The 27,209-nt window shown below is 39.8% G+C and overlaps 2 long non-coding RNA genes across 2 annotated transcripts; both read right to left on the bottom strand.

The window, feature by feature from the left end:
- Nucleotides 1-1,834: 1,834 nt before the first annotated feature.
- Nucleotides 1,835-10,012, bottom strand: LOC126819137 (uncharacterized). The gene is made up of 4 exons (XR_007679501.2): nucleotides 9,864-10,012; nucleotides 2,976-3,080; nucleotides 2,663-2,725; nucleotides 1,835-1,930 (listed from the first exon to the last, which is right to left on the bottom strand). It is a non-coding gene; the product is annotated as an uncharacterized LOC126819137 (long non-coding RNA).
- An 8,096-nt stretch (nucleotides 10,013-18,108) lies between these two features.
- Nucleotides 18,109-25,646, bottom strand: LOC126819143 (uncharacterized). Its single transcript, XR_007679517.2, has 4 exons — nucleotides 24,795-25,646; nucleotides 20,852-20,914; nucleotides 19,850-19,915; nucleotides 18,109-18,118 (listed from the first exon to the last, which is right to left on the bottom strand). It is a non-coding gene; the product is annotated as an uncharacterized LOC126819143 (long non-coding RNA).
- Nucleotides 25,647-27,209: the final 1,563 nt, after the last annotated feature.

The following is a 27,209-nucleotide window of genomic DNA, read 5'->3' as shown; positions in this document are numbered from 1 at the left end:
AGAACAATACAAATAGGTACAAATCTATGATGGATCATGCCGAATTTGATGCAAATCTGTTAATAATTGCAACCTGTAGATTATTTACAGACAAAATATTAACAAAAAGTGGGCGTGGCACCGCCCAAGTGGGATGAATCATACACCAAAATCAATAGTTTTAGGGTATACGGAATAAGTATACGAAATTCCAAGAAAATCCATTCAGAATTAAGTATATGCATATAATTAATGCATATATCAAGTTCCAAGATGATCCATTCAGAATTGCGGCCTGTATACGATAAACACAAAAATTGGCCGTGGCTCTACCCCTGGGGATTGGGACATGCAACAGAATCAATAGTTGCCATCCTTAGGCTATAAGGAATATATATACTAAGTTTCAAGACGATCCGTTAGAATTGTTGCCCGTAAGCAACACACAGAGACAAAATGGGTGTGGCTCTGTCCCTGGGGGTTGGGCATTCATCAAGAACAATTGATCATCCTTAGGGTATAGAGAATAGGTATTCAAAGTTTCAAAAGGATCTGTCAAAATTGAGGCATGTAGGCAACACACAGACACCAAAATTGGGTGTGGCTCTGTCCCAGGGGGTCGATCGTGCAACAAAAAATAATTGAGGTCATCCTTAGGGTATAAGGAATAAGTATGAAAAGTTTTCAAGATGATCCTTTAAGTATGGCGGTCTGTGAGTGACAAACAGACACACAAAGAGAAAATAGGCGTGGCTCTGTCCCTGGAGGTTTGACATGCACCACAGGCAATAGGGATGATCCTTATGGTATAAGGAATAAGTGTGCGAAGTTTCAAGATGATCCCTTAAGCAATGGGGCCTGTAGACGACAAACAAATACAAAAATTGGGCGTGGCTTGCTTAGCCAATGGGGGTTGGGCATGCACCAAAAACAATAAGGATCATTCTTAGGGTATAAGGAATAAGTATGCAACGTTTCAAGACAATGCATTGAGAATTGCGGCCTGTAGACGACCCATAGACACACACATACATACATACATACACACATAGAGAGGGGCGACTACACAATACGTCCAAATTATGAATGTGGATGTATAAAAATGGAGAAGCGATGAGATTTAACGGCCACTCGACACAAACTAGGTTATTTTGGGACTGACATATGTTTCAATTCCATTTCACTACTTCGCTTGCGCCTAGTAGTGGGAGCCGGAAACCTTGGAGAAAACCTGCGAGGTTCGACAGGCGACCCTACTTCTTGTCATGTACAAGGGGAGAATCGAAACCACACCACTTGGCTAAATGACAGACCTTTTGATCTAAAGCACATGAGTTACCACCCTTGCACCTCCCAAAAATTTAAAGAGAGAGAGAGAGAGAGAGAGAGAAATGGGGTTTAAAGTCCACCCAACACAAACTAGGTCATTTCGGGACTAACATATGATTTGTTTTTTTTATTTCAATAATTCGCTTGCTCATTACTTCGCTCAGGCTAATGTGTGTGTGTGTGAGAGAGAGAGAGAGAGAGAGAGAGAGAGAGAGAGAGAGAAATGGGGTTTAACGTCCACTCGACACAAACTAGGCCATTTCGGGACTAACACATGGTGCAATTTCTATCAATATTGGGCTTGCGCGTGGGGGTTTTTAGCAGTGGGAGGAAACCGGAGGACCCGGAGAAAACCCACGAGGTTGGACAGGCGACCCTACTCCTTGTCACGTACAACCGGAGATTCGAAACCACGCCAGTTGACTCAATGACAGGCCGTATGACATACAGCACGCACGTGCTAACCATTCGGCCACCCCCCTCCCCCAAATTTAAAGGAATATTTATCTTTAACCATAAAACATACAATATTAGACATCCATCATATCAATATTACCCTTTTTCCGCCTTTTATAATAATAAATGTTGGCATTGCTTCTATTTCATACCTTTCTGATAATTCCTGTAATCAAAATATTCATTAAAATTAGTTTATCAAAGGGTTTGGGGGGGGGGGGCTACTTGTTAGATTTCATGCTCACCGATTTGAATGAAAGTGGAATTTCTAAAAGGAATATTGGTCCAAAAATGGTTTAATTCCTTTATGTGACATGGATTGAAAATTTCTCAACATTCGAGAGACGGTATACATGGGATATGGTCAAAATGATATGGTGAACAGCCAGTCAGCGGACTCTCTTTGACTGACATCCCATATATATCCCTTATATTTAGACTGCCATCCCATATATATCCCTTATATATAGACTGCCATCTATTTAGACTGCCATCCTATATATATCCCTTATATTTAGACTGCCATCCTATATATATCCATTATATTTAGACTGCCATCCTATATATATCCCTTATATTTAGACTGCCATCCCATATATATCCCTTATATTTAGACTGCCATCCCATATATTTAGACTGCCATCCCATATATTCCATATATTTAGACTTACAACCCATTAGACTGATATTCCAATTATTTAGACTGACAACCCATTAGACGGACATCCCATCTATTTAGACTTACAGCTCGTATATTTAGACTGACAACCCATTAGACTGATATCCCATATATTTAGACTGACATCCCATATATTTAGACTGACATCTCATATATTTAGACTGACAACCCATTAGACTGACATCCCATATATTTAGAGTGAAAACCCTTTAGACTTACATCTACCTCATCAACATCAACTTTTAAAGCAATAAACTTTCCTTCCATATCACTGGCTATCTTCTGAAAAGAAAAAAAAATATTGAACATGTAACCTCCAATTTAGCGACCCAATGTCTTACTCACAGAAATGAAGTTTACTGTCCTACTTTTCTGCACCGACTGGGATAATGAAGACTGGTGCCACGTAGTGTGCTATGAAGTAATTTCTTCTCGACCAACACAGGTTAGCGAGCCAACGTCTTACTCACTGAACCACTGCGGCTCCCTGACACAATGACAGTTGACCCTATAATCTAGAAAGTTCACTTACTGCAAATATTGGTCCGATGAATTTACAGGGTGGACACCATGATGCAGTAAAATCAACACAGATGATTTTATCCCCCGCCTCTTTTAATATAGCATCAAATGTTTCCTAAAAATAAACATAAACTCTTGAGAGAGAAAGAGAGAGAGGGAGAGAGAGATAGAGAGACAGGGGGGGGGGGGTAGAGAGGGAGGGAAAGATATTATCATTAGCAAACTTGATACGGAGCCGGAAGCATAGCTTATTCATATACGAAGGATAACGTTTCGATAGATGCGACACAGAGACACCCATTTGCACTGAGCGATCTATCCCAATGAGCATGTACTTAACTTCCATTTGAATAATTAGCTTCCATTTGGATATCATCCGATGTCAAAGTATGTGATTAGTTCAATTGTCGAAGAAAGAACTTTTTTATTCGTTGGAATAATTAATTGTACAATGGATTTTATTTAGTCATTTATTTATTTAAACATACATTATGCAAGAGCTAAATCTGCCTATTGCAGGTCTTTCTTTAGGCCTGAAATGTTACATAAACTATTAATTAGACCTTTATTAACATGAAAAGTTCATAATCAACTCTCGATGGCATCTTATCTGTCCAATTCTCATTGGATTTGAATCCGATCTGCTGTTTAACGTCCGTTGACAATTTAACGCAAAATTGGATAATCGTGACAGCGGTAACAAAGACAGTCGAGGCTACAGGGATTTTAAAATAAGGATTTCTCAGCTTACAGATAAGCAATCTGACTGACACTTTCAGCATAATCCATTTACATTATCTAGTTTTAAACTATATTATAGTGAGAACTGCCAGATCTTTATCTAATCACAGGGGGGTTGGATGGCCGAATGGTTAGCGCGAGCGCGCTGTGTCATAAGGACTTTCATTGAGTCAACTGGCGTGGTTTCGATTCCCCGGTTGTACGTGACAAAGAGTAGAGTCGCCTGTCCAACCTCGTGGGTTTTCTCCGGGTCCTCCGGTTTCCCCCCACTGCTAAAGACCCCTACGCGCAAGCGAATTATTGGAATAAAATTGAACCATGTGTTAGTCCCGAAATAACCTAGTTTGTGTCGAGTGGACGTTAAACTCTCTCTCTCTCTCTCTCTCCCTCTCTCTCTCTCTCTCTCTCTCTCCCCCTCTCTCTCTCTCTCCCTCTCTCTCTCTCTCTCTCTCTCTCCCTCTCTCTCTCCCCCCCTCTCTCTCTCTCCCTCCCTCTCTCTCCCTCTCTCTCTCCCCCCCTCTCTCTCTCTCTCTCCCTCTCTCTTTCTCTTATCTAATCACCCATAATGTCTCTTTAAGTTTTTAATAACCATAACTAAGTGCAAGATAACCGCGTCACAAAAAACATTTACACAAAACAAACCTGCAGACAGGACAAAGTTTTTTTTAGTAGGCTATTAGTAGGCTACTACAGCCCTCGAAAATAAAAATCGCATTATTGTTATTTTTGAGGACTTATTCACTAGCCTATAGTTATGTTATTCGAGAAACCGCCATGTGAATATAAATACCTTAACACACTTGATATTGAAACAGGAAGTTTTTGACTACGACGAGGTATATTATCAACCCGTCAACCCAGGCTATTCTACATTGTTTGTTAGTTTTACTATTGTACCCGCCATAGTGGGTAGTTTACCAAGTAAAATAACAAAGAAATGTCGCTATTGGACAGGCGGCCCTGCTCCTTGTCACGTACAACAGGTCACCCTGCTCCTTGTCACGTACAAACAGGGGGTCGAAACCACGCCACTTGACTCATTGACAGACATTGTAGTCTAATGCACATGCATTAAACTGCGATCTCCATAGGTTTGTCTTCTATAAGGCTATTGTGTGTGGGGTTGTTCTCCTGCACTTACGGTTAAAACTGAATCGATGCATTATCGAAAAGGAAGGCGTTTAAGGATGCATATATGGAAGATTTAGATAAAGAGCTGGGCCCGATTCCTAGAAAGTTCTTAAGCACGTTCCTGTGCTTAGATTTTAAGTAGACTTTGCATTTAAGTAAACTTTAACCTTATTTTGTGTTCCCTGAAAATTCTTAAGAATTTTTAAGGAACCGGGCCCTTGTGTTTTTGCTATAATAGTTCAATAATTACAAATGCGTATATTGAAAATTTCATTCAAATTACTTTATTCTGAGCGAAGTTATCACCGTTAGAGGTTTTAACAAGGCATGGTATAGATAGTTTAAAATCGTGACACTTGTTATTCGAGACTTAGCCTCGATTCGCCATTTTTAATCAAATGATTAAATGGCGACCTTTTTTTTAGATTAACCTCTTACATAATGCACCTTTAAGAAATGAAATGGGGTTTAACGTCCTACTGTTCTGCTCCTAAACTGGGCTAATGAAGACTGCCTACTCTTATATCGAATACCAACTGCCAATGGATCTTTTACGTGCACGCCAATGTGTACACGGGACCTCGGTTTTTCGTCCCTTCCGAATGACTAGACAGCTGTCCTTGTCAGGCCCTCCGTTCTGCATCACTGACAAGGGGAAACCACGCTGGAAAATCTAGATGAACTTTCTCGGCCAATAATGGCTTCATATTATGACAAATCAACAATTGTACGGTACTCATTCAGTCATTCCAGTGTCATACCCGGTGGCGAGGGGCCGTGGTCACATTGACTTCTTTTTTGCTTCTTTTAGAGAGGATAGTACTTTAGGGCCCCATTTATTCCTAAACTTTCTTGAACAGCCGCCATTGCTGAATTGTTAAATACTTTTAATAGATCATCAAATCAAATTACTAAATGTCTTGAAGATAAATTCAATGCTCTTCAGATAGTAAGAATATTCTATCGGTTTAAAATAGTATCAAAGCACTGGACCGTAGCTGCAATTGGTCAAAAACCAAACACCGCCATGTCCCGCCTTCGGCTAAGCACACATTGCCTTGAAATAGAGAGTGGGCGGTAAGGAATATATACTATTCAAAAAAAGTAGGGGATATTTGATTTTGGGGGCATAATACTAAAATATGCAAATGACTACGAAAAAAGTCACTATAGAACCTAACAGAAGAAACATTTCCAGTTACATGTAACGCCCAAACGCACCAATAGCTACCGCATGGAATGCAGGTGATGCTTGGGATCATCATGGGGGTCCAACCCAAGATTTGCACGACTCTGACTTTGAATGTTACAGTCATTGTGGCATTGAATTCCAGGGTGGAAACATCAGTTTAATTGTTTTAGTGACCAGAAAACAAATTTTGATATGCGTCGGCTTACCCAAAATGAAAGGTTACGTGCCCTTGGCATGCTACAGATCGGCACAACACAGGCGGTTGTGGCGCGGACGATGAATGTTTCTCAGTCTGTCATAAGCAGGCTATGGTCCAGATACCGTGATACACAATCTGTACAGGACAGACCACGCTCAGGTCGACCAAGGGCGACAACTCAAGCCCAGGATCGATTTATCCGTACCTTGGCCTTGAGAAATCGTGTCATCACAGCAAATCAGATCAGCGCTCGTCTTCAAACAGACACTGGTGTGAGAGTGAGTGGCCAGACGATTCGGAATCGACTGCATAGGGGTCACCTTCGCGCCCGACGTCCTCGCGTGATCCCTTGTTTGAGAGATCGTCACATTCAGGCAAGACGTCGTTAGTGTAGGGATCGTCAACACTGGGATAATCGACGCTGGAGCAATGTGATGTTTTCAGATGAGTCAAGGTTCACTGTTGATTTTTTGGACAGACGTAGGAGGGTGTGGCGTCGTCGAAACGAGTGCTTCCAAGACGTTAACGTCATCAGACATGATCGATTTGGGGGTGGTTCTGTTATGGTGTGGGGAGGCATCACTGTTGCTGGAAGAACGGCTTTACATGTTGTTGCAGGGCGTGTTACAGGCCAGTACTACCGGGACAACATCTTGGCAGTCCATGTTGTGCCGTTCGCACGACGTCATGGCCGCCGTTTCATCTTCCAGGATGACAACGCAAGATGTCACAGGGCCAGGATCGTTACAGGTTACCTCCAACAACAGAACATCACCACATTACCTTGGCCAGCACTGAGTCCCGACCTCTCCCCCATCGAGCATGTCTGGGACATGCTTGGACAGAGGTTACGTCAACGTCAACAACGTCCTGCCAATGTCCAAGAACTTGCTGCTGCGTTGCAACAGGAATGGGACAATCTGGACCAAAATGACCTTTGACGTCTCATTAGGAGTATGCCACGTCGGATCAATGCTTGTTTGGCAAACAGAGGAGGATTTACCCGTTACTGACTTGGTTGTGATGCTGTGGTAACTTTGCTGTTTGACCCCGGGTATCATTTTACCCTTATAATGGTCAGTCTGTGCCTTACTTAGTCTAACGATCATTTGGAATAAATCGATGAATGTGAACTTCATTTCATTTTGTCATTTGTTTCTTCGTCAGTTTCATTAGGTGACTTTAATAACACTTAAAAATCAAATATCCCCTACTTTTTTTGAATAGTATATCTGCACATCTGCGGTATTGCACGAGCTGCCCTCAACAGCATGTTGAAAATGTGCAACAACTATGAAGAACGCTGCAAGACAGACAGAGAGAGAGAGAGAGAGAGAGAGAGAGAGGGGGGGAGAGACAGAGAGGGGGGGGGGTAAGGTCCACTCGACAAAACTATGTCATTTCGGGACTAACATATGGTTCAATTTTATTTCAATAATTCGCTTGCGCGTAGGGTCTTTAACTGGAGCATCAGGAGAAAACCCTTGAGGTTGGACAGGCGACCCTACTCCTTGTCATGTACAAGTGGGGAATCGAAACCACGCCAGTTGACTCAATGACAGACCTTATGATACAATACGCACGCGCTAACCATTCGGCCACCCACCCCGCTTCATGTATCATTGACTGTTGAGCATCAGTAGAGTCACCTCCCTTCATGACCAAATTGTAATTAAGAGTGTATCCGCGAGAAGACCATGCAAAAATCGCAAAAAGTGCTAAGATGGGGGGTCGGAAGTTTTTGATCAAATTTATGGTATGACACCCCCTAGGGGCAAGAGGTAACATGCTGAAGTGGTTACAGTCTGATGTCGCGCTAAAGGACTGTACGGGAATTATTCATTTTATGGGTAAAATTGCGGTTTTCACATGTGTATTTATCACCTTTTTTAAGCACAGACTGCATTCTATGGTGGAATAGCAACCTTCTAATTTTGACCCTGTCTGATAAAGCGGGTGGTCAACTTCTACCCCAGCACTAATTTGAAAAAAAACCAAATCAGTACATACTAATTTTGTGTGGACTTGTTTTAGGGTACCATATTCACATTGTCCTTATAGTGCAGAAAAAGATACACTGTAACTTTTTCTTTCATGGTCGCAAGTAGAATTTCTTTGGGTGGTTTTGAAGTGCTAAGCACATAGTATCCATAGGTGTAAAAAAAATGACCGGAATGCAACATACTTAAAATATACAGATAATTGAAAAGTGTTAAAAAAAGCTTTTGTGATACATTTTTTTGCGAATTTAATTAGAGAAATAAAATTTTTGACTTTTATACGTTTTCATCATATCCATAGCCATTATTTGTACCATGTTGTACTCTATATAAGTGTGTATTTGTATATTGTATATTTGGTATTGTCGTATTGTACCTTTAACATATTTGTTGTATTGTCTCTTTAAGATTTCATTTTCAAACAAGTTACCGAAAATGGCTACAAAATGTTTAATTTCAGAGCATGTTTCCACTATTCATTTTGGGACACATCCACTGATTTCTACAATACAGAAATGTGGAAGCTTAAATATTAACGGCAACGAAGCCTAATTGCGTCGAAGTGGGTGACATTGAACAGTGTAGTATGGTAGCTACAGCTCTCGGGCACCGTCAGCTGCACCTTCGGGCCGGATTTAGAATAAGAGAGGCCCTAGGCAAACCCCCTGAACAGGGCCCACGACATGGACATTGGGGCCCTGGGACAAGCAACTCGGTGAGAGGGTGGGTCGGGGGAAGTCATGCGGTTGGTGGTTCGAATCTTACTTTTAGGTGAATTTTTCATTTTCGTTGGATTATTTTATTAAAAATAATGTCTATTTGAGAGTAATGGATATGTTTGTTAAGATTGAGTACGTCGAAACTCCAACGGAAGGTCGTGGACAACTGCAGAAGTCAATTCCCGTTGACGCCAGATGAGCCATGAACAATTACAGGCCTTTGAAAGTATTTTTTTTCAAGATATTTTTATAAAACAGATACTAATGTATTTTAGGGCTGGTAGTAAACACCATATGAATGAAAAGGAAAATAAATTGTTAGGTTTTTTTATCTACTACGGTTAATTATCTCCAAAATAGGGAAATTACAGGTTAATTTCATGGGTTATTGTTTCCTTTACCTAGTTTTTGTCAAGTCGATTCCGGTCATTTTTATTTTTTGTATCAAATGTTGGGAGGTTGCTTGTTCACGTGAGCATAAATTTTTTAAACCCATCCCATGAAAGAAGTAGCTATAGGGCGTCAAACTTTGGGTGACGAAAAATGGGGAATTTAGACAGACTTTGATATCCAGTCCGTATACAGATCTCGTTCGCCAGAATCGTCTGAAGTTAATATTGTTGTAACAGCACTGAGTCTTCGATAAACTATCTGAGTTTGGTCATTCTGCTACGTATAGTAAAGGTGTAAGGACTTGCCAAAGTTGGTATTTGAGAAAAGACAGATTTTGGCAATTTCACCATATGAAAAATGTTTTTTCAATTTTCTCATACAGGAATCTAATATTGCACATTTATGTGTTTTGGGACTATCCCAACTTATAAACCAATTTTGGTCAAAATCTGTGATTGAAGCCTTAGCACCTTCTGCATGGTTTTCTCGTGGACACGCTCTTAAAAATTCTAATCATACTCACAACACTTTCGACTACCTTCACCATTTTTGATTTCCACTATTATGACTTATGACAACAACAATTTAACAGTGTGACCCGGTAATGTTTCTCTGGATTAAAACGCGTGTCTTTATAACATAAACAAACAAACGCCCTCTATCGGTAGACAAAAAGTTTCCCGAAGCGACTTTTCTTTTGAGACTAGGCCTATGTTGACATCCATAGGCGTACGGGTTCGATGAATGTTTGTGGGGGGTGGGGCAGAACCTGAAATTCCCGAAACAATTTCCGCGGAGCTTGCCGTATAGTAGGACCCCCCTCCCCCTACCACCACCATGGGCGTAAATGTGGGTGTGTGTGTGGGGGGGGGGGGGTACACCCCCCAGGAAAAAAATAGTCGGTCGCAAAATCAGTGCAGTCGGTCGCAAAATAAGAGCAGTCGGTATCAAAATAAGTGCTCACTGTACACGTCAAGCTACTCACGCAAAACTTTAGTATAAAATAACCTTGTCAACTTATCATGTTTGAAAAAATGTTGTGTTTCACTCTTATTCTGTTGTGAGTATGTAAGTCTTAAGAACAAAATTTCCCCCAGGGAGAAAAATAGTCGGTCTCAAAATAAGTGCAGTCACTGCAGTCGGTCTCAAAATTATGCATCGCCGTCTTAATGAATTAATGAGGTAAACAAATAATGCAAGAATAGATCTCAAATACTAGTCGGTCGCAAAATCAGTGCAGTCGGTCGTAAGATATGAGCAGTCGGTATCAAAATAAGTGCTCACTGCACACGTCACTCTACTCACGCAAAACTTTAGTATAAAATAACCTTGTCGACTTATCATGTTTGAAAAAAATGTTTTTCACCCCATGGCAAAAAAATAGCCGGTTTCAAAAAGAAGTGCTCACCGCAGTCGGTCTCAGACTAAATGAATTAATGGGGTGTTTTCTGACCATCAGAATTCTGCAAAATCTCTCCCCAAAGTCCAGGGCATTTCAGAGACCAAGTAAGCGCCCCATTAAGGTAAAGTGCCCTCAGACCCAGTCCTCAAAAATTAAAAGCTCAGTTACATATCGGCGCTCAATTCCATTATGCCATCATTCTTCAACTCCTTTTCTGTCTTATACTATCTCATCACTATCATATTCACAGTTACAGTGAATCGCCCAGTTAGTAGTACCACTAGTGAGTAAGTCGTGGGTCAAAAGACTGTAGAATTGTTAGTTCTACTCTCACAAAACAGGCGACATTGACAGATAGGCCTCAAGATTCTGTCCCATTTCCTATCCTCTCGTTAACGAGAATTTGGATCTATTTGCCATGACATTGACTAAAATTGTCAGGCCCAGTCCCAAAAATTAAAAGCTCGGTTACACATCTGAAATTTTGTCGCGCCTGCGGCGCTCGATTCCATTATAACATCATTCTTCCAGTCCTCTGTTGTCTTATACTGTCTCAGCACTTTCATATTCACGGTTATACTGAACTGCCTAGTTATGTTAGTAGTACCACTGGCACTGTCGTGTGGGTCGTGAGGCGTCAGACTAAACAAAAGTTCTGTCAACTCTTGCAAAACAGGCGGAATTGACAAGGGCAGATCTCGGGATTCTGTCTAATTGACTCACATTTCTGGTCCTCTCGTCCACAAGAATTTCTCCCAGCAATCACCTCAAATGCCAAGATATTGACTCAATTTTTCAAAATTTTCTCAGGTTGCTCAGTGTTATAGGCACAATCATATATGACATAAACTTTATGTCAACTTAAATAAAACTGCTTTCCAGCGAGACAACGATCGGCAAACAACTATATAATTATACAATACCATATATGTTCTACCGGGACGCTTAATATTATAGCCTGTATTTTGTTGACATTCATTGTGGGGTGGGGTTGTGGCTGGGGTGGCGCCCTAAATTTGGACCTCCCCCACCCCTATCTAGATCCGCTACTGCACATGGCCCCTACAAAACTCGCACCTGTGGTGCTCGGCACCTGACTGCGTCACTCGTACTAGGGGTATGGGCATCAGTCGGTCGCATTTTGGCTAAACACCCCCCCCCCCCAAACAAAATCGTTATGTACGCCCCTGACCACCACCTACCCCCAAAAGAAAATTGGGAAAATTTGATGGCCGCAAACGCGTTTTCCTGGCGCGAATCGTGATAGTGGGAACCTAGTGTTTAGACTTTTGTATTAAGATCTTCTATTTCTATGTAACGATTGTAACACCTCACTGGTTTGCACGAATAACATGAATAGTCAGACCTTTTGTGCTCCTTAACGCCGTCACATGTGTAAAAATAAAATAGATATTTGAATACGTATGCCATTAATAATATTTAATATAAAGAAGACGGTGTGTGAAATTGTATACGTATGTATAACATCAGCGATAAATAAATGCATTATTTATACATTTGGATTATGACGTGACTTTTAAATTTGTTAATAACCCGAAGCCTTTTATAAAGGGTGTTTCACGTTTCACCGGTGTCCGCTTATCAAGATAAACTACCTAGAAATATCAGATAAATCTATACATAAAATGGTCCAGCGATGCATAGGCCAGAGGCGGATTCAAGGGGGGGGGGGCGCCTCGACAGTGCCCTTTTTTACTGCTGAAAGTGCCTTTTCTCAGACCCAAATATGTCCGTTCCCAACCCGTTGCAGGGATCCCAAATGACTCAAACCATCGACTCAAACACACCAGTCTGGTCTAATTAATGCTTCCACTTTCAAACGAATTCTTGTTGTTTAGCTGACGGTGCCCTAATCCTAAAGAGTGACTATAGACAGACATCTTGTGGAATCGGCGGCGTATACACTCATGTCCATCACCGACGCGCATGAGTGCAACTTGATGTAGCACTGTTTCATGCGTGGACAGTGGACAGTACACAGTACAAGTTAAAAGGCTTAAATAGTGAAGTGGCTAGGGAATAGATTCGTTTTTTTTCCATCATAATGCCTCGCTCGCCTTGACAATTTTCGAGTCGCATGTTCAACTGGCTTTTTTGCTCGATTTTAAGGCTCTTTCTCAACAATTTCCGAACGTTTACTAAGACGAAAATATCAGCCTAATAGCTCTTGGAATGGCTACAGATGCAAGGAAATGAAAGATAATTTTCTTGGGGGGGACCCCCCCCCCCCCACCAAAAAAAAAAAAAAAAAAAAAATCAGCGGCGTGCTTCGTCTCCGCGGTCAGTGCCCTCATTTTGCAGCACCCCACCTTTTCAAAATTCCTAGATCTCGCTGAATGTTTGAAAATTTAACTGCCGCAAACGCGTTTTCTTGCTATTCCTGCCCGTGAATACAGCAACTTCAATGTGGTCCAGCATGTGACTTACCCGAATCACAAACAACCAATCAATCGTCGCGGGTATGGGGCACTCGCTCTCACCGAGAACATTTTGAAAATTCAACCGCCGCAAATGCTTTTTTCTGCTATTCTAGTCCGTGAATTAAGCAACTTCAAAGTTTCCAATCGGTTTTGTAACCGAAATCCCACTCTATGCCGACCCTAATTCCCACCATCCAATCAGATTTGCAGCTGCATTCACAAATAATATTCGATGCCCGAGAAATTGCTTTAATCCATAGTAAATTCAGTACAAATTCGTAGTATTTATTTAAAAGAAAAGTAAAATAAGTGTTTTATTAGATTTCGGGCACTTTATTTTGCCAACTAGATGAAATAATAATTTTTGTTTTCACTTATCCGTCTGCCCGAAAAGTCAGATGGCCCGAAATTTAAGAGGGGATTCGTCCCCGCCCCTCCCCCCCCCCCCCCCAACCCGGCTCGTGCGCCTATGTTGACATCTAATAAAAAGTTTGATTTTTGTTTTTTGGTGTGTGTGTGTGTGGAGGGGGATTGAATAAGGTACACTTACAGAAGACACTCAGTGGGGACTAACTGTTTTGATGGCCCTCCACGGGGCTTAAGGTACACGCACAGAAGCATTACGCAGGCCAAAGGACCCAAACCAAACGGGAGACAGTCTTCGAATGACTCTTTAAATTAGTTCTTTTGGTTCACAAAATACGACAGGTTTAGTGTTGATGAACTTTATTACGGACATCAAAGCAGTGCCGGACTAGGCCCACCTGTCCACCTGTCCGTGACAGGTGGGCCTAAGCCTATAAAGAAAAAAGAAAAATAGAAAGAAAAAAGGAAAAAAGAGAAAGAAAGGAGAGGGAGAGGAAAGAAAAGAAAGAAGGAAGGAGAGCACAGGACAGGAGAAAGAAAAGATAGGAAAAAAATGACTGACAAACAACACAAAAAAAGAAGTGTACTACAAGGAAAGAACATTATGAGTTTGACCTCATTATATCGAGAACCGTGTAATTCATCTTTTGTTTTTGACACTGAAGAGAATTCTCAAATTCATCTAATGATAGTGCTCTTAGGTAATTCTGTTATCTAATTGTATCAGGAAATCAAACATTTGCCTTCTTCCGCTTTGGTCTGAAATGCTTGGAAAAAGAGTTTGCAGTTGTCAATTTTCAAAATTTTCCAGGGGGGAGACCCCCCCCCCCCCAGAACGTTCATGCGCCTTCCGCGCGCTCGTGACGCGCCTTCGCCGCGTAGTTGTGTGGGCCTTCGTCAGTGACCTGACAGGTGGGCCTTTGGCCGACCAGTCCGGCACTGCATCAAAGTAAGCCATTCAGTGTTGTATAACAGTGGTGAAGCAAGGATTGACTGAACAGATATAGACTTTGTGTAAATAACATGCAAATAAAAATATAGTATTTTAGACATAAATGTACATGGCAAAACCTAGTCCAAATTGAAGATGTCAAAGTACATCCTAATTCGCTATATTGCAAAACAATAACTTAATCGGCAGCAAGAAACGACTAACGAGAGCTCTAATTGGGTCTAATCGAACGAGTACAATATACCCGAACCGAGTGCAACCATGCATACTGTCCACGTTCAAAATGCAACAATACTCGAATCAGTTCTAGCATAAACAATGACAAGTCGCCGTGACCAATAAAAATATTGACTGTATTTTCTGAGGGAACATATTTAGTACAGGAGTTCTAATTTTCAACATGTCCCTCCAATCTGATTTAAAATACAGATCTATATTTCGTTTCGTTTTTTGTTGTTTTTTTTATACTTTCGATGGCTTACACTACATCATCCAGAACACGTCATTGATAACAACTCTTCCACATCCTAGTGTAGTAAAGACAAGTAAAACGAAATTTTGAACTATAAAAAACGAAACGAAATAGGATCTGTGTTTTAACCAGATTGCATGTCCCTGCTACTCTATAAAACTAGCAAATTTATATTTCCACATATTTACAAAGTGAATATATATAAGATTATCGAGGGGAAAAGTCAAACAAACAAGAAAGAAAAAAAAGGGCAAATAAACAGACATTCAGTGGTCAACAGTAATGATTTACAAGATGTGACAACATCGTGTAATAACGTTTAAAAATCCAAATTTACGTTGGAAAGATATGATCCTCGTTTTTGAAAGTGTTTTGATCAAATGAAAGAACAATCCTTGTAGTCTAAATGTGAACAGATTTGTGAATCTTTAAAACAGGGGTTGCCAACCTTTTATGTACCATGCGTCAATTTGTTCACACACGAATTAAAGGACAATATTGGTGCCAGTCATTATCACATATGTGATAGAACTAATTAAACACGTTCCAAATATAATTTTAACACAGAGATCATTGCTACGATAGCTGAGTAATACATGTTTCCTGAATCGGAAGTGACGAACGCCAAAGGAAAACACGAGTCATACCTTTATATAAGTGACTGATGTGACGAGTGATAACAGATTCACGGCCGAATTTCTGCTCACTTATAATTCCTTCCAAGACCAAAAGTTGTTGTTAGGAGCAGAACAGTAAAACGTAAAATCCCATTTCATTTCATTTAATACCTCTTGTGACGGCCTGAAAAAAGACTCAGTTATTTGTTTATATTTTTAGGTCAGTGTGATGCCCGGTGCCAATAACGAGAAACTGAAACAGCTTATAGATGAAAACAAGTAGATGAAATTAGGAATTTGAATAAGGAATTGTTTTCTCAATTTTGTCGGTCTGGATTACGGAAGACAGTTGGGGTCAATCAATTGAAATGAAATGGGGTTTAACGCCACTAAACACAATGACATGCCTTATGTTGCAACGCGCACACGTTTACTATTCAGCCACACAACCTCACGGTTATCCATACAATATTTGACGTAGTTAAAGCGAGATCAAGCCTTCCATTGAAGATGCATTAGGCGTTGATATCGAGGTTTTATAACCTCCTTGAGTCAACTGGCGTGGTTTCGAATCCCCGGTTGTACGTGACAAGGAGTAGGGTCGCCTGTCCAACCTAGTGGGTTTTCTCCGGGTCCTCCGGTTTCCTCCCACTGCTAAAGACTCCTATGCGCAAGCGAATTGTTGAAATAAAATTAAAACCATATGTTAGTCCCGAAATGATCTAGTTTGTGTCGAGTGGACGTTAAACCCCATTTCTCACTCTCTGTATAACCTCCATTAACCACACTAAACAAATATAATGTACATGTAATGGGGTTTAACGTCATACTGGGCTAATGATGAAGGGCATACGGCCTACAGTGTGGTACGAGGGAAATTTTACCCGAACAACTTCACTCCGGCCTACTCTTATATCGAAACGATTATATTAATAATTCTTAAAATGGGCTAAATGACTTCTCATAAACACCACAATTTCAATTTCAAGACACTACATATCTCTCATGTTGCTTATACCTAGTATCATTTATCTCATGTTGTTTGTTTATACAATGTTACGATTATCCAGTATCATTTATCTTATCAGGGTTGCATTATTGAGCCTACCTACATCACACTTCCGCATTCATACACATAGGGGGGTTAGATGGCCGAATGGTTAGCACGTGCGCGCGCTGTATCATAAGGCCTGTCACTGAGTCAACTGGCGTGGTTTCGAATCCCCGGTTGTACGTGACAAGGAGTAGGGTTGCCTGTCCAACCTCGTGGGTTTTCTCCGGGTCCTCCGGTTTCCTCCCACTGCTAAAGACCCCTACGCGCAAGCGAATGATTGAAATAAAATTAAACCCATATGTTAGTCCTGAAATGACCTAGTTTGTGTCGAGTGGACGTTAAACCCCATTTCTCTCTCTTTCGTATTCATTCACAGTTATTTATAGAGGTACTTCCTGTTACCGGAGTTAAATCGTAAATGTCTAATTAATAATTAAAGATACATTATGGGAGATTCGATAACGAGTTGGCAGTTCTCACTATAATAGTTAAAAACTAGATACCGTAAAGGCAATATGCTGAAAAATTTCATTCAAATTGATCCACTATGAACCGAAAACTAAGCGAATGAAATTTCTGCCTAGCCTCGGTCATCATTACGATAAACGATAAACAGCACAGTCTCGATTATCTATTTAATCGTTTAATCGAGAAGGAAAGTAATGCAGTAAATCGGCTCACAATCCACTTAAGATCGCAGGCTAGCGATGCCATCTAGAGTTGATTATGGTCTGGATAAGTTAATTAATGTCTAATTAATAATTTAATATAACATTTCAGGCCTAAATAAAGACTTGCAATATGCAGATTTAGCTCTTGCATAATGTATGTTTAATGAGAGTATTTTTATTTTTTTAAGATATAAACATGTCATGCAGACCTTTATAATTATAATAATAATAACTTTATTTAACGAGGCAACGTATTTAGTTTGCAAAACAAAAAAAAACAAAAAAACTAATCTTCCATAGGTCCCTCCTCCTAAGCTACAAAGACATATATACATGTAATATCAGGATAAATTCAAAATCATTTGAAATGTAATAGCATTTTAAAGTGGGAAGTTTGGGAGGTCACTCCCAAACTCCTAAACTCCCAAACTACAAAACATACACATTATACAAGTAGAATATAGGAAGAACACTATAATTACACACAAAATAAGATAGAATGCAGTTGCAAGTTAAAAATAATAAGTATGTCATCAGTTGAATATTATGGTTCCTTCAGTGTGCAAAATAAATGAGTTTTCAGTTTAATCTTAAAATTTTCAACATTTTTACTATCTGAGAACCGGAAGGTTTTTTTTATATGTTTAAATCTGACAGAATAAAAATGGATGTAAATAGAAATAATTCTTAAATTATTTGCATGATTACAAATTAATAAATGGATATCTAGAATAACATATTTAAACATATTTATTAATAAGTGCCCTAAGATCCTTTTCACTCGCACCGACATATCCATCAATCTGTAAAGAACAAATATATATCAAAATTACATTTAACCAAAAAAATTGAATTCCTTGTAATATTGTAATAGTTGAATTCCTTAAAGATGCGGGGGTTGGATGGCCGAATGGTTGGCATTTGCTCGCTGTATCATAAGGTCTGTCATTGAGTCAACTGGCGTAGTTTCGATTCGCCGGTTGTACGTGACAAGGAGTAGGGTCGCTTGTCCAACCTTCTGGGTTTTCTCCGGGTCATCCGGTTTCCTCCCACTGCTAAAGACCCCTACGGGCATGCGAATTATTGAAATAAAATTGAACCATGTTTTAGTCCCGAAATGACCTAGTGTGTTTCGAGTGGACCTTAAAACCCCATTTCTCTCTCTCTCCCTTAAAGATGCATTATGTAAGAAGTCTCGAATAAACAATAAATGCAGCATATTGACAAAACTCCAAACATTGATCACTTCGCTCAGAATAAAGTAATATGAATGAAATTTTAAATATATTCAAATTGCGTTTTGTATTTTTGAACTACAGGGAGTATCTGTCCCAAAATGGTTTAGTACTGTTCAGTAACAAAGATGAATTGGAAACTTTACAAATTTTAGCACCCTCTGCAACCTGATTAAAACACAGATCCTATTTCGTTTCGTTTTTTATAGTTAAAAATTTCGTTTTACTTGTCTTTACTACACTAGAATCTAGAAGAAATGTTATCATTGACGTGTTCTGGATGATGTGATGGATTAGCCAATGAAACGGTCTGTTACGGCGAGATTTTGGGGGTGAGATGCACGGAACTTTATGTAAACCACTAGTAACGTTAACGCTGATTGATTAATCAATGTCTGACGTAATAGGTTCAAAAGTCGCTCGTATGACACCTGACGCGACCTTCTATTACAACTGGTTAGATTTTCATGTAGTGTAGGCCATCGAAGATATACAAAAAAGAAACGAAATATAGATTTGTATTTTAATCGGATTGCACTCTCTGTAGATGATAATACATAAGTCAATGCCACTAAAATACAGGGTAAAATCGTTTTTTTATTATCTAATTGTCCTGTCCGATTCCAGGCATTACATCTACAGCTAATGAACGGGGGCGGGGAGAGAGCTGATTTTTGAGGGTGGTGGTGCCTCGGTGAGTAAAACGATTGCTCGCTAACCGGAAGGTTCCATGTTCCATCCCCATAAACACATAAACAATAATAAGTGAAATGAAATGAAATGAAATGGGGTTTAACGTCCTATTGTTCTGCTCCGAAATGAGCTAATGAAGACGGGTATATGCTATATAGTGTGCTATGAGGAAAATTTTGAACAGACAGCCGCACTATGGCCTACTCTTATATCGAATTCCAACTGTCAAGGGATCTTTTACGTGCACGCCAATGTGTACACGGGACCTCGGTTTTTTCGTCCCATCCGAACGACTAGACATCTGTCCTTGTCAGGCCTTGTCAGGCCTTGTCAGGCCCTCCGTCCTGCATCACTGACACGGGGAAACCACGCTGGAAAATCTGGATGAACTTTCTCGGCCAATGCAGGGATCGAACACCCGACCTCCAGGCTAGCGAACCAGCGTCTTACCTACTTAGCCATGTGATCCCCTTCAATGACAGACCTCATAATCTAAAGGGGACGAGTTAAACCATCAGCGCCACCCTCACTACTTAAAAGAAATATGTTATCTTTAACCATAAAACAAGATAAAATCTGAGACAACATCCACCATATCAATATTACCTTTTCTCCGCACTTAATAATAATAAATGTTGGCATTTCTCCTATGTTATATCTTTCTGCTAATTCCTGAAATAAAATTCATTAAAATAGTTAGTTAATCAAAGAGGGACCACTTGTCAGATTTGATGGTCACTGACTTGGAGTGGAAGTTGAATTAACCCATTCAACTGACATCCCATATATATAGGCTGGCATCCCATATATTTAGACTGACATCCTGTATATTTAGACTGATATCCCATATATTTAGGCTGGCATCCCATATATTTAGACTGACATCCCATATATTTAGACTGACATCCTGTATATTTAGATTGACATCCCGTATATTTAGAGTGACATCCCGTATATTTAGACTGACATCCTGTATATTTAGACTGACATCACGTATATTTAGACCGACAACCCATTAGACTGACATCCCATATATTGAGACTGACAGCCCATATATTTAGACTGACATCCTGTATATTTAGACTGACATCCCATATATTTAGACTGACAACCCATTAGACTGATATCCCATATATTTAGACTGACATCCCAAATATTTAACAACACAAACCCCACAAAGATGACATCTACCAAACTAGCAGGATAGTGGAGTAAGGGGGAGTTACGGTCAGACGAACTCGGCACCTAAACACTATTCCGCAAATAAAACTGATACCAAACCCAGAGAGTGGGATAGTGGAGTAAGGGGAGGCCACGATAAGACGGGCCTGGCACCTAAACACTCAAACGATGACATCTACCAATCCAGAAGCAGACGAGATCATCTACCAAACGATATGTTTTATATTAAATAAAGGGAAGAACTTCCCACTAAACCAAATCCATGGCCTAAGGCCAAATGGAAAGATTGCAAAATCATATTCTAAAAAACAGGAATCAGCTTCGGCTCTCCTATGTCTTGTCTGCGATATCACTTATGTGGAAGCAGACGTTAAACACCAAGAACGAACGAACGATATATTTAACATCTTTGGACTTTAGACTTACTTCTACATCATCAACATCAACTTTTAAAGCAATAAACTTTCCTTCCATTTTCTTGGCTATCTTCTGAAAAGAAAAGAAAAATGAATATAACATTCCATACCTGGTGAACCGCCCTTCGATGGTTTCTACATGATTCTCTCCCGTTGTATTTAAATGTTTTCGTTGTATCTTCACCTGTACTATGGTTGTCATTCTTTAATTGATAACGAGAGAACTCTCGTCGAAACATCGTCAGAAATAAACTTTTAACCCTTGTGGGTTCACGTTATGAGAATCACATAGCAGGTATCAGGGGTCCATATGGACCCCAGTTATAATACAAAGTTTTTAAGTACAGATATATTTGAATTAAAAGGCAGCGGTTTAGTTTTTATTTGCCTTCATATTTGACAACTGAAAAACAACTAAATTATTTTACAAAAACATTTTAGTGACATTTGGAAAAGATTTAATAATTCTCAAAAAATTGCTACTTTGTGTACTGTGTGATAAAGAGGTTAAAATGGCAATTCAAGCTTGATACAAAAACCATTGAATATCTTGAATTCATCATTTAATTTTTGGTATTTGTAACATGCAGATGTTAAAAGAGAGAATACTCTGGCATACGCAATCTGGTATCAGGCAGCAAACACATTAGCAAATCCCTAGGTTGAGTTGTTTAAGTTACGGGTCCGATTGGACCCCTTGTTATCTTCAAGCGTTGGGCCTGATTTGCATGTAACAGAACTCTGCATGTGGGAAGCAGATGAATACATAACTCTTCGCTACGTGTAAAAATGTATAGGAGACAAAGTCACTAAATTTCAGAAAGCAATGACCAGTAGTTATTACACAACACTATAAAACATGTGCATGGAGTCCACGGAGACCCCACGTGCACCGACAAGGGTTGAAGATATATTATGTAATATTTAGATAAAGAGCTAGCCATTTTTGCTATAATAGTTCGAAAATAGATAATGTAAAATGAATAATTTGAAAATTTCATTCAACTTACTTTATTGCGAGCGGAGATATTAGCCTTTGAAGGTTTGACAAGACGTGTGCAATAATTACAACCACCGTACTGGTTGGTTGTTAGAAGCTAAGTCTCGCTCCTCCATTTTTAGCTTAAATCAAAATATGGCTAAACTATTCTAATCTATTTAATATCGGAGAAATCCGATGCCACCGAGAGTTGATTATGGCCTGGATAAGTTAATTAATGTCTAATTAATAATTTAGATAACATTTTAGGCCTAAAGAAAGACCTGCAATAGACAGATTTAGCTCTTTGCATAATGTCTATTTAATCCATAATGTATGTTTAAGTAACTTGGGAGCCACGGTGGCTAGGTGGATAAGGCGCTGGCTCGCTAGCCTGGAGGTCGGGTGTTCGATCCCTGCATTGGCCAAGAAAGTTCATCCCGATTTTCCGACGTGGTTTCCCCTTGTCAGTGATGCAGGACGGAGGGCCTGACAAGGACAGCTGTCTAGTCCTTCGGATGAGACGAAAAACCGAGGTCCCGTGTAAACATTGGAATGCACGTAAAAGATCCCTTGGCAGTTGGAATTCGATATAAGAGTAGGCGATAGTGCCGCTGCCCGGGCAAAATTTCCCTCATAGCACACTGTATGGCGTATGTCCGTCTTCATTAGCCCAGTATAGGAGCAGAACAGTAGGACGTTAAACCCATTTCATTTCATTTCATTTTTAAGTAACTTGTATTCCATACAGTTGTGATAAACATTGCAAGCAGTTCTATCATCAACGTCTTGTTTTGTCTGAGTTTTTAGTTTGTTTAACAAAAACAGGTCATTTTGGGACTAACATATGGTACCTACAATTGTATTCCAATGATGCGCTTGCACGTATGGTTCAGATCACTCAGGGAAAACCCAACCCAAGAGGTAACGTTACAAGCATGGGATTGACATCACGCCACTTGATACAACGACAAAATGAAATGCGTTTAACGTTGCCATTCGGCAAACCTCGGAAAATTCTACGATGCTAGATGTAGGGTACCGGAATCTGCCGAGGTTTGCCGAGTGTGAAACCCAAGGCCGGTAAATCCCGATGATTTTTCTCGGCCAACAATGAAATGAAATGGGGTTTAACGTCCTACTGTTCTGCTCCTATACTGGGCTAATGAAGACAGCTCGGCCAACAAGTTGAGAGAGCCAACGCCTTATGTACTTATCCACCAATGCTCCCTGGCACAATGACATTTGAATCCATGATCTAGAAAATTCGCTTACTTCAAATGCTGGTCCGATGACCTTACAGGGTCCACACCATGATGCAGAAAAATCAACACAGATCATTTTATCCCCTGCTTCGTTTAATATGGCATCAAATGTTTCCTAAAATAAACACAAACTCTTGAGAGAGAGAGAGAGAGAGAGAGAGAGAGAGAGAGAGCGCGCGTTCAACCTTGATACCGAGCCGGTAGTAATAGCTTATTCATATACCAAACATAAAAAACCTATGTTCGATAACATTTTCAAACGTTTGGCCGCCATATTAGATTTTACAACAATCCTACAAATCAATGTTCAGTCGCCATTTTTATTCCTTTATTAGAAAAACCTTTTTGTTTTGTTTTGAACCTAGTCCAGGTGGTAATAATTCTTAGGGAGTCGATTTTTTTACATTTCGACGTTGTTTACTTCCGGTTCAACTTAGAATTTTGAGACCAACTATCTGGTGACCTAACCGTTCAATGCCCTTGACCTTTGCATATATGATGACCCTAACGTCTATTAATAACTAATATCAAAAAGTTCGGACTTAAAGAAGTACATCTTCCGGTTTTATTAAGAATTCAAAATAACAGGTTTTTCCACTTTAATAGGTATTGGATGTTTCTATACTTAACAGTTCATTGTGTACCTTGATTGTTGACGTGACAAGGCGTCCACTGACGTACCGAAACACGTCAGTACCCCTTCGGGGTTCTAGTTATTGTTATTTTCGAGGCCTCCCGCAGTAGCCTACTTTTATGTTATTCTAGAAACCGTCATTTGAATATAAAATACCTTAACACAGTTGATATTGAAACGGGAAGTTTTTGACTACGACGAGGTATATTATCAACCAGCCAATCCAGGCTATTCTACATTGTTTGTCTACTATTGTCCACTCCATAGTAAGGGTTACCAAGTAACACAACAAACAAACAAATAAATATAGCTATTGGACAGGCCGCCCTGCTCCTTCTCACGTACAAGCAGGGAGCGCAAACCACGACACTGTTGGCAGTTCTTACTATAATAGTTAAAAACTAGATAATGTAAAGGCAATTGATCCTAGATAATGTTCAGTCAAATTGATCCACTATAAACCGAGAAATAAGCAATTGAAATTTCCGCCTAGCCTCGATCATCATTTATAAAGTCAGTACGATAAAGAAAACATAGTCTCGATTATCCATTTATTGATTTATTTGGGAAGGGAAGTTATGTAGTAAATCGCGTCATAACCCACTCAAGATCGCAGTCTAGCGATGACATCGAGAGTTGATTATGGTCTGGATAAGTTAATTAATGTCTAATTAATAATTTAGATAACATTTCAGGCCTAAAGAAAGACCTGCAATAGACAGATTTAGCTCTTGCATAATGTATGTTTAAGTGTAAATAATTTAATTAAATCAACCTGTCCATAATATCATACTTAATGTATTGGAAGTTAAACCTGTATTAAAGGACTGGTGTATACATTGGCGTGCACGTAAAAGATCCCTTGGCAGTTGGAATTCGATATAAGAGTAGGCGATTGTGCCGCTGCCCGGGCAAAATTTACCTCTTGCATAATGTATGTTTAATGTATATATCACCCACTTTATATGTATACGTATGTAATTTACATGGTGCTAGAAAAGGGTGTTACATCATTGACGGGTGTTTCACCTCACTTCATAACCAAATTGTAATTAAAAATTTGAATTATACTCACAGCACTGTCGACTAACTTCACCATTTTTGATTTCCACTATCACGAATCATGACAATAACAATTTAGCCGTGTGTACCGGTAATATTTATAACATAAACAAACAAACGCCCTCTATCGATAGGGTAATTCACAGCCTCAAATATATGTGCTTTAATTACTTGGGGGTTGGATGGCCGAATGGTTAGCACGTGCGCGCAGTATCATAAGGCCTTTAATTTAGTCAACTAGCGTGGTTTCAAATCCCCGGTTGTACGTGACAAGGAGTAAGGTAGCCTGTCCAACCTAGTGGGTTTTCTTCGGGTCCTCCGGTTTCCTCCCACTGCTAAAGACCCCTATTATTGAAATACAATTAAACCACATGTTAGTCCTGAAATGACCCAGTATGTGTCGAGTGGACGTTAAATTCTAGCCTGTGAATTAAACAACTTCAGAGTTCCCAATCGGTTTGCAACCAAAATCCAACTCTATGCCGACTGTTGCAGCTGCATTCACAAATAATAATCGATGCCCGAAAAATATTGCACAAAGTAGAGTGGTTCCAGACAAAATGTTTTAATCCATAGTCAATTCAGTACAAACTCGTGGTATTCAATTATTTTTGAGACTGTTCAAATCGGGATTGTCCTTTTAATACATGATTGTGCTTTTACAGCAAACAGCATACAAAATTCCTAGCCTAAATAACATTCATGAAAAAAAATATGCATTAGTCAGGTCTTAACAAGTTACTTATAAATCAATCATATAATTTAAGATGATGCAATCCACAGTAATACTAATCACCTATACAGGTATTCCCTGGAAATTCTAGAACATTACAGTCACGTCGACCGATATATTCCCTGGGAATTCTAACTGTACATGTAGGTGCACAATACAGTGTAATATGAACAGGTGTGATGTAATCTCATGAATATCAAAGCAAGGTTTCTATTACATTTTCCCGTGTGGAGAGAGAGAGAGAGAGAGAGAGAACTTGTTTTAAATTACACTCTTACATAATGCATCTTTAAGACAGATTGTGCGCGTTGGGATAGGTGACACGGTGGGATAGGTGACACGGTCCGTTCGGCTAAACGGCTTCATACAAATCATTAAATGTACGGTATTCATTTAGTCACTTCACTGTAGAGAGAGAGAGAGAGAGAGAGAGAGAAAGAGAGAGAGAGAGAGAGAATGCTGTTTAACGTCCACTCGACACAAACTAGGTCATTTCGTGACTAACACATAGTTCAATTTTATTTCAATCATTCGCACGCGCGTGTTGGTCGTTAGCAGTGGGGGAAACCGGAGGACCCGGAGAAAATCCACGATGGTTGGACAGGCGACACTATTCCTTGTCACGTACAACCGGGGAATCAAAACCCCGCCAGTTAACTCAATGACAGGCCTTATGATACAGCGCGCGCGTGCTAACCATTCGGCCATCCAACCCCTTCTCCCGTATGGTAAATTATACACCAACTTGTAATGTCGGGGCAGATCATGGGGTGGTAAAGGGGGCTGTAGATCTACCCAAACGTCAGGGGCGTACATATCAATTTTGTTGGCGTGGCGGGTGTGTGTGTGTGTGGGGGGGGGTTGTATCAAAAATAAGACCAACTGATTCATGGGCACCTAATACGATTGACGCATCCACCCCGTGGAGAACGTTTGTGGGAAGATTGTGCAGAATTCTGATGGTCAGAAAACACCTGTAAAGAAGAACAATTTAGTACTACGCATAGGAATTTATGTTATTTATTAAAAAATTTGCAAGAATAAAGTACTGTGAATCTGTGACAACTTCTGAAAGTGATAATTACATCATTTACACGGATATATAACACCCCCCCCCACACACACACACACACACATACATTTACACCCATGGGTAGGACATCGCTCTGCGTTAACCCTCATTAAATACTTTTCTGTTAAATTTTAGATTTTCCTTGGGAATTTTAGTGATATAATACATGTATGTTTATTAGCCTTTGGAAAATCCAGTGCATTACTCAATCCAAACGGAATTATCTTCTGCCATGTTGTCACTAAATTTTTTCAATGGCATTTAGTAATTGAAGGGTATATATACCGGTCACAATTCTATGGAATATACAGAATACAATATATAGAATACAATTACTGCTTATTACTGGGCGACTTACTTTTCGACTTGCTTAGTTTAAATTGTTACCAATAGACTGGCAAGAAAATAAAGGGTATAATAAATTTTGGTGTTATCTTGACTAACACTGGGAAGTCTGGTTTGAGAGAGATTTCAATCTCCACTCCATGTGAACTAGATCAAACTATATCATTTTGGGACTAACATGTTTTAGTAGAGGTCGTTAGCAGTGGGATGAAACTGAAGGACCCGAAGAATACCCCTGGGGTTAGACAGGTGACCCTGTTCCTTGTCACGTACAAGTG

Source organism: Patella vulgata, chromosome 4 (genome assembly GCF_932274485.2).
Source record: "Patella vulgata chromosome 4, xgPatVulg1.2, whole genome shotgun sequence".
Classification (NCBI taxonomy): domain Eukaryota; kingdom Metazoa; phylum Mollusca; class Gastropoda; family Patellidae; genus Patella; species Patella vulgata.
This window is presented reverse-complemented; position numbering and strand designations above follow the sequence as displayed.